Raw genomic sequence first — 17,913 nt, 5'->3', positions numbered from 1 at the left:
AGAAGATACTAGATTAGTCCATACTACAAGAAAAACTTTGTAATAATCCTATATTGGTTAGTGTGGAAGAATTGCAAAAGATAGTGACTGATACAACAAGGGAGAAGGTGAATACACAAGAACCACCTATAATGCCCCCTCAAGTCACTTGTGTAAAACCTTTGGACAAAGTATCTGAAGCTACATTAGAGAAAGTTGATACACTTAAAAGGGATATAGTGGAAACACAAGCCACCACCAAAGAACAAGAAGGAACATGTCAGATAGACTTATATGTGCCTACAACACAAGATCAAGGTACAAGTCAAGTCATTGTGGTAGACTAGGGAAAGCTTAAAGAGATAGAGATGATACCACAATTGAAGGAGCAAACAACTATACAAGCCCTGGTAACCCTACCAGCATCTGGCACCCCTTCCACTCAAACTCTTCAGAATTCAAGCATAGATGCAACTCCATTGCAGATCTCAGTGTGGAGCCCAAGTACATCAAAGATAGATGAAGTAATCCAATATGGAGATGTAATCCTTAATGCAAAAATTATTCTACCAAAGTATGATTATGATATAATAACTACAGAACAAATGGGCATACTCTAACAAGCCCTAGCAATGAAGAAGCATCAAGAAATGCTTAGAAGGGAGCACATGTAGAAGCAAGTACTACAGGATATTAAAGACATCTTTTTAGATGCATTCAGTCTACCAACTCTAGATGAGACCAAGCCACTCATTAAACAACTGAGAAACATAGTGGAAAAGGTCAACGATACCAACCTAGATACAAATGCAAAATTATTAGAATGGTCAGAAAAGAAATTTCAGAATAAAGTGAATGAGAAGATATTAGGTGATATAGCACTAACACAAGTTGCATTGGCAACTAAGGTTGAGGATGTGAAGAAAGTACTTGAGAAAATTTTCTCACTGTACACTAAATTGTGCAATCCAACACTCTTCACCCAGGAAATCAGAAGTCACATTTTGAGCTTGGAAAGTCAGATAAGTTCATTAGGTGCACAACTCCCAATGACACCAACTTAGAGTGAAAGGCACTCCAGGACACTACTACAAACTCAAAGTCAATTATCTAAATTGACAGTAGATGAGGCCAACATAAGGGCCAAATTGATTAGCACTCAGAGAACTTTGACCCCCCATATGGAAATTTTGCACAAGGAACTAGGTTATGTTGAAACTCTATTGAAGAAAGACCCCCATCTTTCAACATTAGATGGCCTAGTCCACCTTGATGCCAAGCTTGTTATCCAAATCAAGTCTTTGGATGTTGCATGTGAAAACTGGGATGCATCTCTAAAGATAATCTTAGATGTCCATAAATATTTTCTAGACAAGCACACTATAAGTGTATAGCCCATTGACATAAGTGTCAAAAAGGGGGAGATGAACTATTTTGGGGGAAAATAAGCCAACGAGGGAGATAAAAACAAGAGAATTTTGGAGGAGATATAAGGAGAATGATAATTGCGAGAAACAAGAGGGAGAGTAAGGAAAACAGATAGATTAAGCTAAAACAGAACTAGGATCACAATACAAGGAGTATCAAATGAAAGAGTATCAATTAAGACAAACTTACTCACAGGAGTACAAAATTTTGGATACAGAACAGACCCATCAACTCAAGGGGAGTTATCAAATTTTTGAGATTTCTAAGCTATTACAAAATTTTGAAAATTTGAAGTTTTATATATAAGAAGAATTAAGATATGTTATGCTCATAAGGAGAAGAAGTGTTTTTGACACTCATGTCAAAGTAGGAGATTGTTGATCTCAGATTGGTTTTGACAAGTGAGTGTCAACACACTTAAGTTATTTACTTAGTTTATGTCGAACAAGTAGTACATGTCGAGCACAACATATATATTATAGAGCATGTCAAGTCAACAGTGAGTGCCGAGCCACTCATGTGCTGAGTCACCCAAGTGTCGGGCAGACAGTGTATGCCGAGTAACACAGGATTTGAGTAAACAGTGGATGTCGAGTGATATAGATGTTGAGTCACAACATAAAGAATAGTATATGCTGAGCATTAGAGACTTCAGATGCCGAGTGACACAGTTTTGACATACTTGTTTGTAATGGCACAAACAACTAGGTAAATTGCTTTTGAGCTAACTTAAACATTGAATTGCATTATTTTGGAGATAAGGATGAATCTCAAGTTGGATTCCCTATGCAATTACATGCAGAAAATTTAAAAAAAAAGAAGGTTTAAGCGGCAAAATGATGAATCACAGCCATGGATTCATACCTAACCCTAAGTCACCAAAGTATTTTTAAGGAGGACAAACCCTAAACTATCTATGAGTGTGATGTTGTGAAGAGAGTAGTTTGTCTATGAAAAATAGAGCATTCATGGTGGATAAGGAGTTATGAAGTGAGATTGTATTGCAGAATCGGTTAGAGAAGAATAGAGGAAATGAAACAAATACAAGAAAGAGACATTTGATCATGGAGGATTGAGAATATATCAGTTTAGAGGTGATCTGTTATCAAGAAATCAAGTGTCGATCACAGGATCAAAGCTAAGATATTCTAACAGGTGATTTTAGTCAAAATCTCTTCGCAGAGTAGTCCTAACAAGCTGTATTGAAATCCTTTAACAAGGTGCTTACTTAATTGTAAGTTACAGTCCTTTAACCAGGCACACTTCTAATTGGGTGTTAAAATCCTCTAACAGGGTAAGGTCTAACAGTCTTTGTAAGCCTTTAATAGGGTAGACCTTTCATAGGGTGGATTATGTTTCATGGTCGAAACATTGTAACCTTCATTGGATACACTTGATTACTACAGTAATGAAGATTTGTGGGTGTCATCCCCACCCCAATTTTACCTTCTCATTGGAGGATTTCTAGGTAATCATATCTAGTGTTACATGTGTGTGTGAATGTTTACTTGCTTGTATGTTTTAGATGCATATGCATTACATGTTATTTTAGTTTACTTGCTAAATGTATGAGATGGATGTGTGGTGAAAGTTTTAAGAGTCCCAGTGTAAACTATTCCCTCCCCGCCTCCCGCCCAGAAGTTTACCTTTCCTATTGTAATTCGAACATGGGAGAAGTTAGAGAGTTGGAGAATTAGCATTGTAGAAGCTAGCAAGGAGTTATTTTCTATTAGATAGAGTGTTCTTGAATGTAGTGTGATTTTCTAAATTCAATAAAGAAATTTCAATTGTGTTAATCAATTTTAGTCTGTAATTTATCTTCTATTGGTAAAGCTTAGTAAAGTAGGATTGTGTTGCATAGGAGTAGCTTAATAAATGGATTCTTCTTGATCTCTGTGTTCAATTGAATGGACTTCTGGAGTCAAAAAGAATCCTTTGTACATATGTTATTTTCTTTTCTATATGTATGTGTGGTAGAGCTAGCCCTGAATTCAATAAAGGCTTAGGCAAGAAAAGCATGTCTCGGTTCAAAAACTTATAGAGAGAGAAGAAGTGAGAGGAGAGTACATGATTGATTTTTATAAGTCATAAGAAGTGGTGGTTTGATGGTCTTTTCGGTGGGTAGGGAGCATTGATAAGGGGAAGAGATTAGTTCCTCCAGTACTAGGGTCGGGTAGTAATCCTAGGGGCTCAATAGTGAGTCTAAGGAGTTCTAAAAGAGAGTAGAACTCATGGTAGAAGGTGACTCTCCCCATTAGATTGGTATTAGAGCCATAAGTTGGCTTGTACGGTATGATGTATATTCTAGAATCCAGTGGGTCCTCAAAGATGGTGACCAATGCTAAATTAGCTAAGGAAGTAGATGAACAAAATAGAGTCATGGAAGAGAAGACTAGACTCTTAGACTTAGATATAACACAAATGAAAGATAAGCTAAAAACAATGGAAGAAGCAACTCAAGCAAAAGAAGGTGAATACCTTAGTAGTAGTTCAGGAAAGACAAAATTACAGGATGAAATACCTGAACCAGATCTGCCATTGGGTGAAGAAGAACCATTCCTCAGAGCTCTCAAAGCATTGGGAGGAAAGAACCTAGAGAATGTAGCAATGTTCCATGGAAAAATGGACATTGAGGTAGTCATAGAATGGGTTCTCAATACGAAGAATTACTTTGAATGTGAAGGTGTAACAAAAGTGTAGAATGTAAAGTTTGCAAAGTCCAGATGGAAAGGACAAGCACTTGGTGGAAGTTTGTGCAAGAAGAAAGAGAAAGAGAAAGAGAAGGAAAGAACCCCATAGCATGTTGGAAGGGTATGGTGGCAAAGATAAAAGAAACTTACTTGCCAAAGGACTATGAGATTCAGTTGCATAAGCAAAGGCATAATCTCAAGTAGAAGGATCTTAATGTGGCTACCTATACTAAAGAGTTTCAAAAGTTAGCTCTAGGGTTGAGGGTACAAGAAGCAGAGAGCATCAAGGTGGAAATGTATCTTAATGGCCTTAAATGGTCTATTCAAGATGAACTAAGTTTTTTTAGTCTCACCACACTGCAAAGCTATTCTAAAATGGCTAGGAAAGTGGAAGATAAGTTGAGGGAAAAATGGGACTTAAGTTCCAAGAACTGAGGCAGAGGCAGAGACTTCAGAGGAGGTTTAAGAGGATGTTCTAGTGGGAGGACCAATGAGCAAAGAAATTATGGTGATTCTAAATGGAATGAGTAGACTAGTGAAAACAATTAAAGAGGTGACTCAAGCAGGGGAAGAGGATCTAACAATGGTAGTAGAGGTAGAAATGGCAACAATAACAGTAGAGGCTCACACTTCAACAATATGAAATGTTGCAATTGTGGCAAGTTGGGCATCCTACCTACAAATCTCTAGAGAAAGCATCAACATCATCTCATGGAGAGAAGAAGATCAACTACATCCAAGAGGATAATAATTCCAAAGTAGGTGAAGTGGATCTTGATGTAGAGAAAGGTGAGAAACTCATGTTGAGGAGAGTCTTAGTAAAAGAACTTGTAAAGGAGGAACTCAAGCTAAGAAGATCATTTTTTAGAACCACTTGCAAAATATTAGGCAAGGTGTGCAAGGTTATCATAGACTTTGGGTCTACTGGCAACGTCGTGTCAGAGGAAGTAGTACAAAAGCTTGGATTAGCAAAAATGCTACATGTGAATCCTTACAAGGTGACTTGGTTGAACAAAGGGCAAAACATCCTAGTAAATGAACAAGTATGGGCAGGCATTACTATTGGAGAATATCAAGACAAAATTCTATGTGACATATTCCCCATTGATGCTTGCCATCTATTATTGGGAAGACAATGATAGTATGACAGAGAAGCAATACATTACGAAAAAGAGAAGAAATATTCTTTCAAAAAGGATGGAGTTATTTATAGGATATAGTCCATAGTAGAAGAAGAAAAGGAAGAGAATGCTACTGCCAAAACACTCTTGATGAGTGGGAAAGAATTCTTAAAGGACTTGAAAGAAGAAGAAGTTGGATTTGCTATTTTGCTAAAGCCCAAAGAAGAAAAGATGAAGAAACCTAGTGTATTACCAGTGGAGGTACAAGTTGTGTTGGATCAGTTTAAGGATATTATTAATGATGGTACACCATCCACACTGCCCCCACACAGAGTAGTAAGTCATCAGATAGATTTTGTGCCAAGAGCTTGATTTCCAAAGAAAGCTACATAAAAGATGACTCTTGAACATAACAAGGAGATTGCTAGGCAGACTCAAGAGTTGCTAGATGAGGGATTAATCAAAGAAAACAATAGCCCATGTATAGTACCAGTTGTGCTAGCACTAAAGAAAGGAGGTAAGTGGAGACTTTGTATCGATTCTAGAGAAATCAATAACATAACCATAAGATATAGGTTTCCTATTCCTAGGATAGAAGATTTAATGGATTGTCTAAGCAGTGCATAGTACTTCTCTAAGATAGATTTGAAAAGTGGGTACTACCAAATTAGAATGAAGGAAGGTGATGAGTGGAAGACAACATTCAAACCACGAAGGGTTTATATGAATGGTTAGTCATGCCATTTGGTCTATCAAATGCTCTGAGAACATTTATGAGACTAACGAATGAAGTGTTGAAGCATTACATTGGTAATTTTGTGGTAGTTTACCTAGATGATATTCTCGTTTATAGTAAGTGTAAGGAAGAGCATCTCAAACATTTGGAAATTGTCTTGAGAAGATTGCAAGAAGAGAAACTGACCATAAACCTTGAAAAGTATGAGTTCATGAAAGAAGAATTAGTCTACCTTAGATTTGTTCTATCATAGGGTAAGTTGAAGATGGATGAAGACAAGGTCAAAGCAATTCTAACTTGGCCTACACCAAATACAAGCACAATTGTCAAAAGTTTTCATGGTTTGGCACAGTTTTATAGGGAGTTCATAAGAAACTTCAGTGAGATATGTGCTCTTATACTAGACACTATCAAAGGAGGAATGAAGACAAAATTTGTATGGACAAGAAAGGCAGATGAAGGATTTGAAAGATTGAAGAAAGAGGTAGCTACTAAACCAATTTTGGTACTAATTAGTTTTGAGATGTTATTCACAATAGAGTGTGATGCAAGCAACATTGCTGGTGGAGCAGTCTTAAGTCAAGAGGGAAGACTTGTAGCATTTTTTAGAGAAAAAATGAATGAAGCCAAATCAAGGTATTCCTCCTATGATATTGAATTATATGCATTAGCGCAAGCACTCAAAAAATGGAGACACTATTTGTTGCCCAAAGAATTTGTGGTCTTCACAGACAATTAGGCCTTAAGCTTTATCAATTCATGGGAGAAGATAAATTTGAGGCACATTAAATGGATGGATTTTTTGTAGTCCTATACTTTCACCATTAAGCACAAGAAAGTTATTAGTAACAAAGTAGCAGATGCATTAAGAAAAACATTGCTGGCAGTGTACGAGATACAATTGAAAAGCATTGGAGTAGAGGAATTCAAAGAACTCTATGCAGGAGATGAAGATTTTTCAGAAGTTTATAAGGTATGCTCATTTTTTGAAAATAATTTTCATAGTGAGTTTGCTAATTTTACATTTTAGAATGGTTTATTTTTTAAGGACAATCAGTTGTGTGGTCCAAAAGGTTCAGTGAGAGAGAACGTTATCCAAGAAAAGCATAATGGATGTTTAAGTGGATACTTTGCATTAGACAAAGCCCTAGAGCTTGTGAGTAGATATTACTATTGGCCTAGGATGCAGAGAGATGTAAGAAAGTATGTTGAACAATATGTCATCTGTCAAAAGGCAAAAGGAACCTCATCAAATGTTGGTTTGTATCAACCATTACCCATACCTGATAGACCTTGGGAATGTCTAAGTATGGATTTTATTGTGGGGTTACCAAGAACTAAAACAAGTTTTGATAGTGTGTTTGTAGTAGTGGATAGATTAAACAAAATGAGTCATTTCATACCATGTAAAACCACTCATGATGCAAGCTACATAGCACATTTGTTTTTCAAAGAAGTAGTCAAGATTCATGGATTACCAGTCAGTATAATGTCTAATAGAGATGTCAAATTCATGGGTCATTCCTGGAAAACATTATGGAGGAGATTGGGAACAAATTTGTTCCACATCTCTGCATACCATCCTTAGACTGATGGTCAAACTAAAGTGATAAACATAATACTTGGAAATCTTTATAGATGTCTAACAAAGGAATATGGACGGACTTGGGATCAAGTTATATCATGGGAAAAATTTGCTTACAATGACAGTATCAACAGAACTACTAGTAAGAGTCCATTCTAGATTGTTTATGGCATACACCCCATAGGAGTTTGTGAACTCAAAGATGTAAAAGAACATGGATCAAATAGTGGACATGCTGAAGATTTTGCTCAGTCCATGAAAGAAATACATGACCAGGTAAAGAGAACTCTGATAGAGGCAAATAAAAAATTGAAGGAAAATGTGGATGAAGGAAGAAGGGATGTGAAATTTCAGGTTGGAGACTTGGTATTAGTGTACTTGAATAAATCCAGGTTCTAGAAAGGAATTCCTAGAAAATTACAGATGAGAAAAATCGATCCTTGCAAAATTCTGGAGAAGTATGGACAAAATGCTTATAAGCTTGATTTACTAAAGGATTTAGGGTTATCATCTATCTTTAATGTGAAAGACCTAATTGCCTACAAAGGACCTGAGGTTCTAGAGAAAACTCAAAAATTAGAAGTGAAGAAAGACATCCAAGAGATCAAAATACTAGTACAACAAAAACTACAGGCAAAAAAATACTAGATTCCAAAGTGAAGAAAACGATAAGGCATCAAGTATACAGGCAATATCTCATTCAATGGAAAGGGTTGCCAACTACAAAAGCTACATGGATCGATGAAAAAGACTTCAAGAAATGAGGCATTAGTCTAGCATTGTTGCTAACTAAGCCAACTTAATCTCTTTTTGCAGAGGGGGAGAATGGTGCTTAGCACTCTAGGGTTTTACTCAAAGCCCTCGTTCATTTTCATGCTTGTGATCGAGGAGTGGATCACATCAAATAAAGAGCCATCAAATAAGCACTTTAGGAACTTCAACCTAGCTCATCCAATATTCACAAGTTCACAACCAAATGAACAGTTAAGTTCACTAATCGTGTGAAGTTGCGCAACAGAAAAAGTGAAGGTTTCTCATGATCGCAACAGTTTGCAAGAAGCAACATGAAAGACATGTGAAGTGGCAAAAGTGAAGAAAAGTAAGCTTAGCTCATGATCATAACTTGAAATGACTAATATCTAATGAAGCTAGAGAAGTTGCGAAGGAAGGAAAGATAATGGATCCCATCAACGCAACCACTAGTGGTTAAGGCAATGTAACCATGGTGAAGCAGTGATGAAGAAAAAAACATACCATCACAACCAAGAAATGCTAAGTCTAATTACTAGTAGCAAACTAGTGACTAAAGGCAGAATAGACCATTTCACATCATCATGAATAGAAGATGTTAAGTCAGCAAAGAAGCAATGAAGCAACAATGAAGGGAATGAAATGATTTCACAAGGTTGCAACTTAAGAAAATCATCTATCGCAAGGTCATAGGAGTCAAGAGATAGTTAAGGAGAACAATTGTGAAGCTGTGCAAGTCTACATTCACATGGTCGCAAGGATAGACAAGTAGTTAAAGAAAACTACAATGAAGTTGTGCTCAATATCTCTTCATAGGGTCACAATCTCAAGTGAACCATCAAGAAAAAGAGGTGCGAAGATGTGACTAGTATTCATAGCATTGCAATGATGAAGTAGACAATTGGCCAATAAGCCACGAAGGCGTGAAAGTTCTAAGAAGATAGCCAAGCGCAATGTTACAACTTGGAATGTAGTTAAGGAACAAAGAAGTGTGAAGAGGCATAAAAGACTTGTTTGTAATGTCACAGTTGGAAAGGTCAAAAGAGGAAAAATAATAAGTGGAGAAAGAAGATGGACACGTCAGCCAAGAAGCTATTACAAAGTAGAAAGAAGTTGTAGAGACAAAAAAAGGTGGTTGAACGCTGAATCTTGATGATTTGTTGAACAAGCTGGCATGGAGATAAAGTTGAAGGGTCTCGAATGACAGAAAAAGTGTGGGAGAAGTTAGAGAGTTGGAGAATTAGTATTGTAGAAGTTAGCAGAGAGTTATTTTCTAGTAGATAGAGTTTTCTTGAATGTAATGTGATATTTTGAATTTAATAAAGAAAGTTCAAGTGTGTTAATCAGTTTCAGTCTGTAATTTATCTTCTGTTGGTAAAGCTTAGTAAAGTAGAATTGTATTCCATAGGAGTAGCTTAATAAATGGACTCTTCTTGATCTCTGTGTTCAGTCAAATGGACTTTTGGAGTCAAGAAGAATCCTCTGTACATATGTTCTTTTCTTTTCTATATATGTGTGTGGTAGAGCTAGCCCTGAATTCAAGCAAGGCCTAGGCGAGCAAGGCATGTCTCAGTTAGGAAACTTGCAAAGAGAGAGAGAAGAAGTGAGAGGAGAGTGCATGATTGATTTTTATCAGTCACGAGAAGTGGTGGTTTGATAGTCTTTTCAATGGATGGGGAGCTTTGAGAAGGGGAAGAGATTAGTTCCTCTAGTACTAGGGTTAGGTAGTAATCCTAGGGGCTCAATAGTGACTCTAAAGAGTTCTAGAAGAGAGTAGAACTTAGGGTAGAAGGCGACTCTCCCCATCAACAAGAATGGTTATTACATCACATAGAAAATTAGATAAGGAGATCAGATTTAGACATTGAAGAGAGGGGATCTATAATAAGATTCATAGAGAAACCAAAGGGTCAGGTACTGAGACATTCTAACTAGTGTATCAACATTATCTTCTTCTTGCTTAGCCATTTAGGTGAAAAAAGTGCCTCAACTACTCAAATTTTCCCTTTCTTCTCCTTGCACCATATGTGCCTTTATTTCTCTCTCTTTTTTGCTTGCAATTCCCTTGCACTCCTCTTCAACTCCATGCAACCTTTATAATTTCAACCATTTTTCTTATCATGTGCACTTTCTTTCTAATTTTCTGAAAAAGAATATAAACATATAGAAAATCACTCACACATTATAATTTTTAAAAATAAATGTTGTAATTCTTGGCAATGATACATGAGCACAAAACTTAAAGTAAAATCAAACTCAATATCCTACAAAAACAACAAGACACCTTTTTTATCAAAGCAATTTGTTTGGACACACAAACATATGTGTCTGTGTGGATCTATATATGTATGGATGCATGCATGTGTGTGTAACACTTCCTATTTTATTTTTATTTTTTTATGTTTCCACCTCTTCTTGTTTATATGTGTATTTTTTACCTCTATATCTATCCCTCTTTTAATGCTCTCCTTATCTCTCCCCCTCCTCTCCATATCCCCTTCTTTCTCCATCTCCATCCCATCTCAATAAAATGTTTCCCTTTGTTTCTATCTTTTTACTCATCTATCACTCTTGCCCTCTCTATCTCTGCATTTATATTTTTCTCTCCCTTTCCCCCTCTTGCAAACATTATTCAAGAAGAAGTCCATTATCTTCCCAATTCAATGTTTTTGTTTCAATCATGTTTGGATACATGTAAGTGGATAAATAGCTATATGAAAGCTATTGCCATTTCTCTATTGAGACCTTAGTTGTACAAACAACATCATTTTCTAAAAAACATATCAAATAATCTTTATTCTTGTGTACTCCATAAATGTATGCAAAAAATAGACTTTATTTTTCGGAATGACCTTCCACAATTTTTTCAATATACCCAATGTACCAGAAGACTTAAACATCACACACTAAGGCTTGATTCTTATGCTAAAAGTGTTAAATAGTCAAAGTTGACTTACTCTTTCAAAACTTAGTGTTTACATTAGTCTGCGATGTTTGAGGATGGCATCGTCGTACACTAGAATAAAATTGCTACTTTATTTAATTTTATATACAATTTACTCTATACATTTTTATTTAAGAATCATTTTTAATTTTTAATATAGATGTTTTTACAATTTATTTTGTTTTTCACTTATATATGTTATGATATCAATTTTGTTATTGATAATTGGGTATTGTTCATTTTATATTAATTTTAAATTTTAGATTTTTTTTTTTCTATTCAAAGTATAGGCATCGAGGGAAAAAGAATGGGGAAGAAAATCTTCAGTCTATCTTGGGGGACAAGTGTTGTGTCTACTTGTCATTGCAATTGCCTCTTATTGATAGAAGAGGGTTTTGAGAAGGCATTCCTTCCCTTACAAATACAAAAATTTAATTACATCATAATTTATATCTTTGTCTCTAAATTTTCTAGAGGTTTTTTTACTTACATTTCTTCATTTATAGTGATTGATTAATTACCATTGAATTACAAACAATGCCCCAAACACGTGAGGATTTTGAGAGGGAACTTCAACTCTCATAGTGGTATTAGCTCTATTTTCCATAGTGGTATAACTGCTTTAATCTACTTTGGTGTTGACTTTTCCTTCTTGCATTCTTCCTTTATGCTAAGATCATTATTATATTGAGAACATTAATAAGGTGAAGAAACAATAATGAACTTTTTTATGAAATTGAAGAGAATTAATTATATGTTACTGAAGGATTTGAGCAATACAAATCCACAAAATTCGAAGAACACTTGCATGCAAGAACATGTCACATAGAAGAAAAGACAAAGAAAAGGCAAGGGTTTTGCTCTAAAAATATGGAAAATTATATTATTAGGCTAAAAAGATGATTGAAATTTAAAATTGATCAATCCTTATAGATGGAGATCATAAAACCTAAAAGGGAAACCCTAATAGGTAAATCATTTAATAATTAAATGGAAATGCAAGTGCATAAAGGAAAATCTTAAGAAGGGAGTAAAGGTAATTTAATAAATTAAATTAAATTAACCCTTTACTCTAACACCCCCCATAAAATTAGCAACAATGTAACTACAAGTAATTCATGAAAGAAAACTTGGGTCCTGACAACAAGGTTTGATGAGGTACCTAATCACAACCAAATCTCTATGGAATAGAGAAATAGGAAAAACCATGTGGGAAAAACCCTACTCCAAAAAGAGATAAAAAGAAAAAGTACAAATGAAATGTCTCAAGAGACTCTTTCAAAACCATAAGTACAATGAAACCCCCCATAATAGAGGCTTGAGACTCTATAGCCCCTCTAGAATGGCATAACTCCTGTATTGAGGAATAGACCAATGTGGCTACAATCTGAAAGAAACAAAGGCACTAGACAAGGAGGATGAAACCCCTGAATGTAAGGTGAAGTTGAAAGTCCTAGCTGATGCTCAAAGGAGAATGCATGAGAATCCTAAAATGAAATCTCCAATGGAGGTGGATAAATAGGTGTGTTGAATCTGTCATTTGAAAGGAGATGTGTGTCCTTTGATATATCCTCAACAACTACACTAGATGGCTCGATGAATGGAGCTGCAATCGTAGGCAATGTTGAAGAGTAATCCTATGTAATAGATGGTATCTAAATAGGAGGTGGAGGTGTAGAAGTCACAACACTAGTCTCGTGAACAACACATAAGTTCAAGTGACCCAACTTCACGTCAGCAGTCTCTCGTGAAGGAGAGTGAGTCTTCGATAGTGGAGATGGTGGACCAAAATGAGAGAAATAGTATAGGTGGGAAGAATGACCAACAATCCCTATAGCAACAATATTACTTGTCTCACTATCTCTGATGTGCACTGAATCTTGTGCAAGCACAACTGTCTTCCCTGTCCCATTGTGTGTAATCTAATAAATAGAGGGAAGGTTAGAGGACAAAGATGGAACACATAGTACATCATGAAATGTACCATCATCAATAGAACCTTTCCCACATACAGCCATAACAGTGTTGTTCCCCCATTATAATGTGTGGAGTAGGAGAAGCCTCAAAAGAAAAGAACAAATCCTGACAAGATGCCATATGGTGTGAAGCACCTGAATCCAGTAACCATCTAGAAGAATGTGGAGTAGTAGTTACACATAGTGCATGACCCTTTCCTATGTCTTTACCATCTGACTGAAATGATGATGATGAAAAAGATATGTGAGAAGTAGAAAGAATATCAATGTTGCTCTTCTGAAGGAGAGCTGTCAAATTTGAAACCTGTTTGGCATAGTCATCTAACTTCTTCTCATAGCAATGTGACTCATCATGATTGTGCTTATTACAATAAGCATACTTTAGTCTATTTGGCTTTGGTTTATCGCCCTTAGGAGGAGGTGGACTTGATGAGATGTGATGGCTAGAATCAATTTGAGACTCTATAGGATGTGACTTCTGTTTCTTCTCCTTCTTTCTAGAAGATTTCTGAGCTACCAATGCATGAGTGTGTGAGAGAATCCAACTAAGAGAGCTTAGCTTGGTCTCAAGTTGAACAATCACAAAAACCTCAAAGGATGGCATGGTAAATCTAGTACCCAAAGCATATGTGGTGGAATGGAAGGTAGAAGCAAAAGTCTAAAAGTTTCCATGAAGCTTAGAAAGAATCAAGTAAATGCACTCAATGTCAGTCTTGGTTTTCCCACAACCCTGAAATAAAGATATTTGTTGTTTGAATTCATCAAGAAGTTCCCAATGGAAGGAAAAGAATTTGTACAAGAGAGGTAAGCTCTACCTTAATCTGAAGTGCCCTGAACGCATTCACTGTACCAAACAAGTTGTCAAGCTTGGTCCACATAGCTAGAGGGGTATTGCACCCATCAAGATGAAACTATAGACTCTCGAATACCTTTAAAGAAATCAACCCCATTGCCTCATCCATCTTGTTCTTGTATTGCATGACCCCAAAAGGCCTTTGTAAAATTGGCTACACTACATCTAAACAAGACCACAACCCTTTTGATTGGAGAGGTCGTGTCATAAGGGACTTCCATGTGTGATAGTTATGACAGGTCAAAATTTCTAGACAAGAAGAGGTCTCAACGATTGTTTTAGGTGTTGGATTGTTTTTTCAAAAAGTTTTGGTTTATTGATGTAAATAACAAAAACAATAATACAAAACACCCCCCACAATGCAAAAAATTGAACCCTAACTACCAAAAGGAATGTGTATATAAGAAAAGAGAAAAAAATGATTTAGGTTGAGAATCACAAGTACCTTTGAAAAATAAGATGAAAATAGCAAAGAATCTAGATAGTGCTCAAGAAGAGCTTTTCAATGCTTCTTTTGGATCAGAAAACAGAGCTAAAATGATCAAGTTATGCTCGTAGAGATAGAAAACATCATTTGACTTCGAGAGAAAACATGTATCAAACTAGAAAAAAATTCCAAAAAATACCTTCACTGTCATGTCTAGCTCAAAATCGACTTCTTGACAATATTTCATTTTCCAAAAAATGATGTCTTATGCTCAAGTTAGAACCAAAAAGCCGACAGGGCCTCCAGAAAGCAAAGAAAAAATTGCAAACTTCAACAAAAAATTGAAAGAGGGCTAAAAAATAAGCCCCTAACCCCCCATGTGACCCCAGGCTACGCAGTGGTGGCCGGGAGGCGGCGATGCGGGTAGCATGAACTGGCGCTGACACAATGGTCACTAGAAGAGTGATGGCTGCTAGCGGAGCAGTGACCGCTAGCGAAGCAATGACCGTTGAAGGCTAAATCCAAATCACAGGCAATTTGATAACTACAACGATATTTTTAATATTGTTTGTGTTTTTTAAAATCGCCTTTCAAAAAAAAATTGTGATTTTTCTACCTCAGAATGCATGTCGAGGGTCATACGACATTGGTAGGCAAATTTGTTTTGCCTCGAATTTTCCCAAGGTCCAAAATTGACAAATTTTATATGAAAATAGGGGTTTTGACATCTTCTGAAGCCAACGATGAGGTCTGTTTGGCCTCAAAGACCTCCTATTTTTGAAAAATACACTCGAAAAAGGCCATATCTATTCCAACAAGCCCTCATTCCCACTTTCTTCAAAAACTAAACAAGCCACAATATATCCAACTCTAATACCATGAAGGATTTGAGCAATACAAATCCACAAAACTCGATGAACACCTTCATGCAAGAACTTATCCCATAGAAAAAAAGACGAAGAAGAGGTAAGGGTTTTGCTCTGAAGATATGGAAAATTATATTATCAGATTGAAAAGATGATTGAAATTTACAATTGATCAATCCTTATAGAAGGAGATCGTAAAACAAAAAAGGGAAACCCTAAGAGGTAAATGACATTTAATAATTACTATTTAATTATTAAATGGAAATGCAAGTGCATAAAGGGAAATCTTAAGAAGGGAGTAAAGGTAATTTAAAAAATTAAATTAAAATAACCCTTTGCTCTAACAATTACTTTAACCTTCGTAGCCATACTTTACACTTCGATAGAGTTGTCCTTTTCCTTAGTTTGGCCTAGTTATATGCTTAGGAGGGCTTTATGTTGAATTTAAGAATTTGCTTTATTAAATCATTTAGTGTCAGTGTTAGTCTATAAAAAATGCTAAAGTGCCTAGAGAGGTTAGTGGAAATCCATTGAGAGTCTAATTACATGTGACACTCATTATTAAAGCTTTATCTATGATCCATTCTACTAGCTTATGAAGATATTTCTAAATATGTTATAATCCTTTTATCTTGAATATGTGAAGAATAATTTTTAACCCAAATATAAATCATTTTACTATATCATTATTATAAAAAGTGAAGAACTTTTTATAATAAAGGAGGGCTAGAAAGCCAAATGAAAATGATACCGATCAAGGGTTGAGGAATCTATTTGTAGTGAGGGGGAAGCTCATCCAAAATTGAGTGCAGGAGCAACCAGAAAGAATAAGGAGTGAGGAATCCAATGTACAACATAAAAATCTACTAAGATGATCATTCAAATTGGCATAGGGAAATAGTTTGAAGTTAGCTTGATCATGAAAGATATTCCAAACCACTTATAGATGTCACATTTAATAATGTATCCATTAATTGTGTGTATAGAATACATCATGGACTTCATTTAAAACCACTATACCAAAATGACTATGCAAATAAATTAAATATAACATATACAAACTTTATGTATTTATAAAGGTTTTTAATTAGTAAGTGTTCTTTCTACTACACCATGAAATTGTGTTTTAATAAATAACAATCATCTATAGTAATGGATTGTACATTGCTAAACAAAATTAAATTGGGATTATACAACAACTACATTAACTATTCAACCTTCTATCATAATAATCCAGCGTATGGATTTAAAGATACAACCTTTATGACAAAATGGTTGGCTACCCTATTAAAAAAAAGTGATGAAGTGAACTCGAGCTATGACCCACAAATGATTATAATTTCTTCAAAAATTAGAGGCATCTAATACACGAGATGTTATTGCGAGATCTTTTCCTTTGACACTCTTAGGATAATTATCTACCTTATTTTTACTTGACTTGGACATATTAGGTATGAAAGGAAATGAGAGCACCCCAGAAATTCATCTGAGATCAGTATGCACATCCTATATACAATAGTTCCTTGTACAACTTCTAATCAGCAAATACAAGTGCATACTACTATGCCATAAAAGTGGAAACAGACATAGTTGATTTCCCACAATTAAAACCTTAAAGGAAAGTGATTGCAATTTACCGATCTAAACAAAATTCAGCAGCATTACGACATACAGATTATTACTCTACAATCATAGAACTAGAAGAATTAGACAGAATAGAGAACACGAATATACGTCAGGAAAACCTTTTCAGGTAAAAAACCCCACCCTCCAAACCATCAAGCTAATGTATTATTTAGTAACAAGTTACAATACATTTTCAGCCTTCACATGGAGATTTACATCTTGCTCTATTCTAGAGAAAATCCGGCAGCATAACCCTGTGCAAATATATTTTCATCTCTCTCTCTCTCTTTCACTTTATTCGCACTATTGCATTACAACATGCAATACTCCTTTTATGAACATCTTAAGGCCCAACAAAATGCCCACAAAAGAGTTGGGCATTTTTCATGGCTCAACCACCAAGAAACATGCACAATGCCACATGTACATCCAATACCAAGAAAAGGGCGTCCATCCCTTGAATAGGCAATGACAGCTTGTCATAGAATACGCCAAAAATAGCGGTCACAAGAGAAGTGTAAGGGAATTCGTCATACCAACCTATTTTTGGCATATTCTCTTACACACACCAACCACTCATTCTTGGGCGCCCAAATAGGCCTCATGTCATAAGATGCTCTTACACCTGTCATAGCTCATTCCTTAAATAGCTCTTACGCATCATAGGAATCCGTCATAACCATTTCAGCCATGATCTCCTTCACACACTTCAAGATGCCGACACATGTAAGTGATCAACATGCCAACTAGACATGTACACTCACATTTACATATTATTTGCAAAAATACATTTTACAAAACAAATAATAATAAGAATAGGAACTATATAAGGTTGAGACACCTTATTCCTAACAAGGTAAGATAAGCTTTAAATTGCCATCTCCATTAAATCCAGAGTAGGTGGTATGTTATGACCATAGGACTTGAGATAT

This window comes from Cupressus sempervirens, chromosome 1 (assembly GCF_028749045.1).
Source record: "Cupressus sempervirens isolate cs-2001-9-10 chromosome 1, ASM2874904v1, whole genome shotgun sequence".
Classification (NCBI taxonomy): Eukaryota; Viridiplantae; Streptophyta; class Pinopsida; order Cupressales; family Cupressaceae; genus Cupressus; species Cupressus sempervirens.
Note: the sequence above shows the minus strand (reverse complement) of the source record.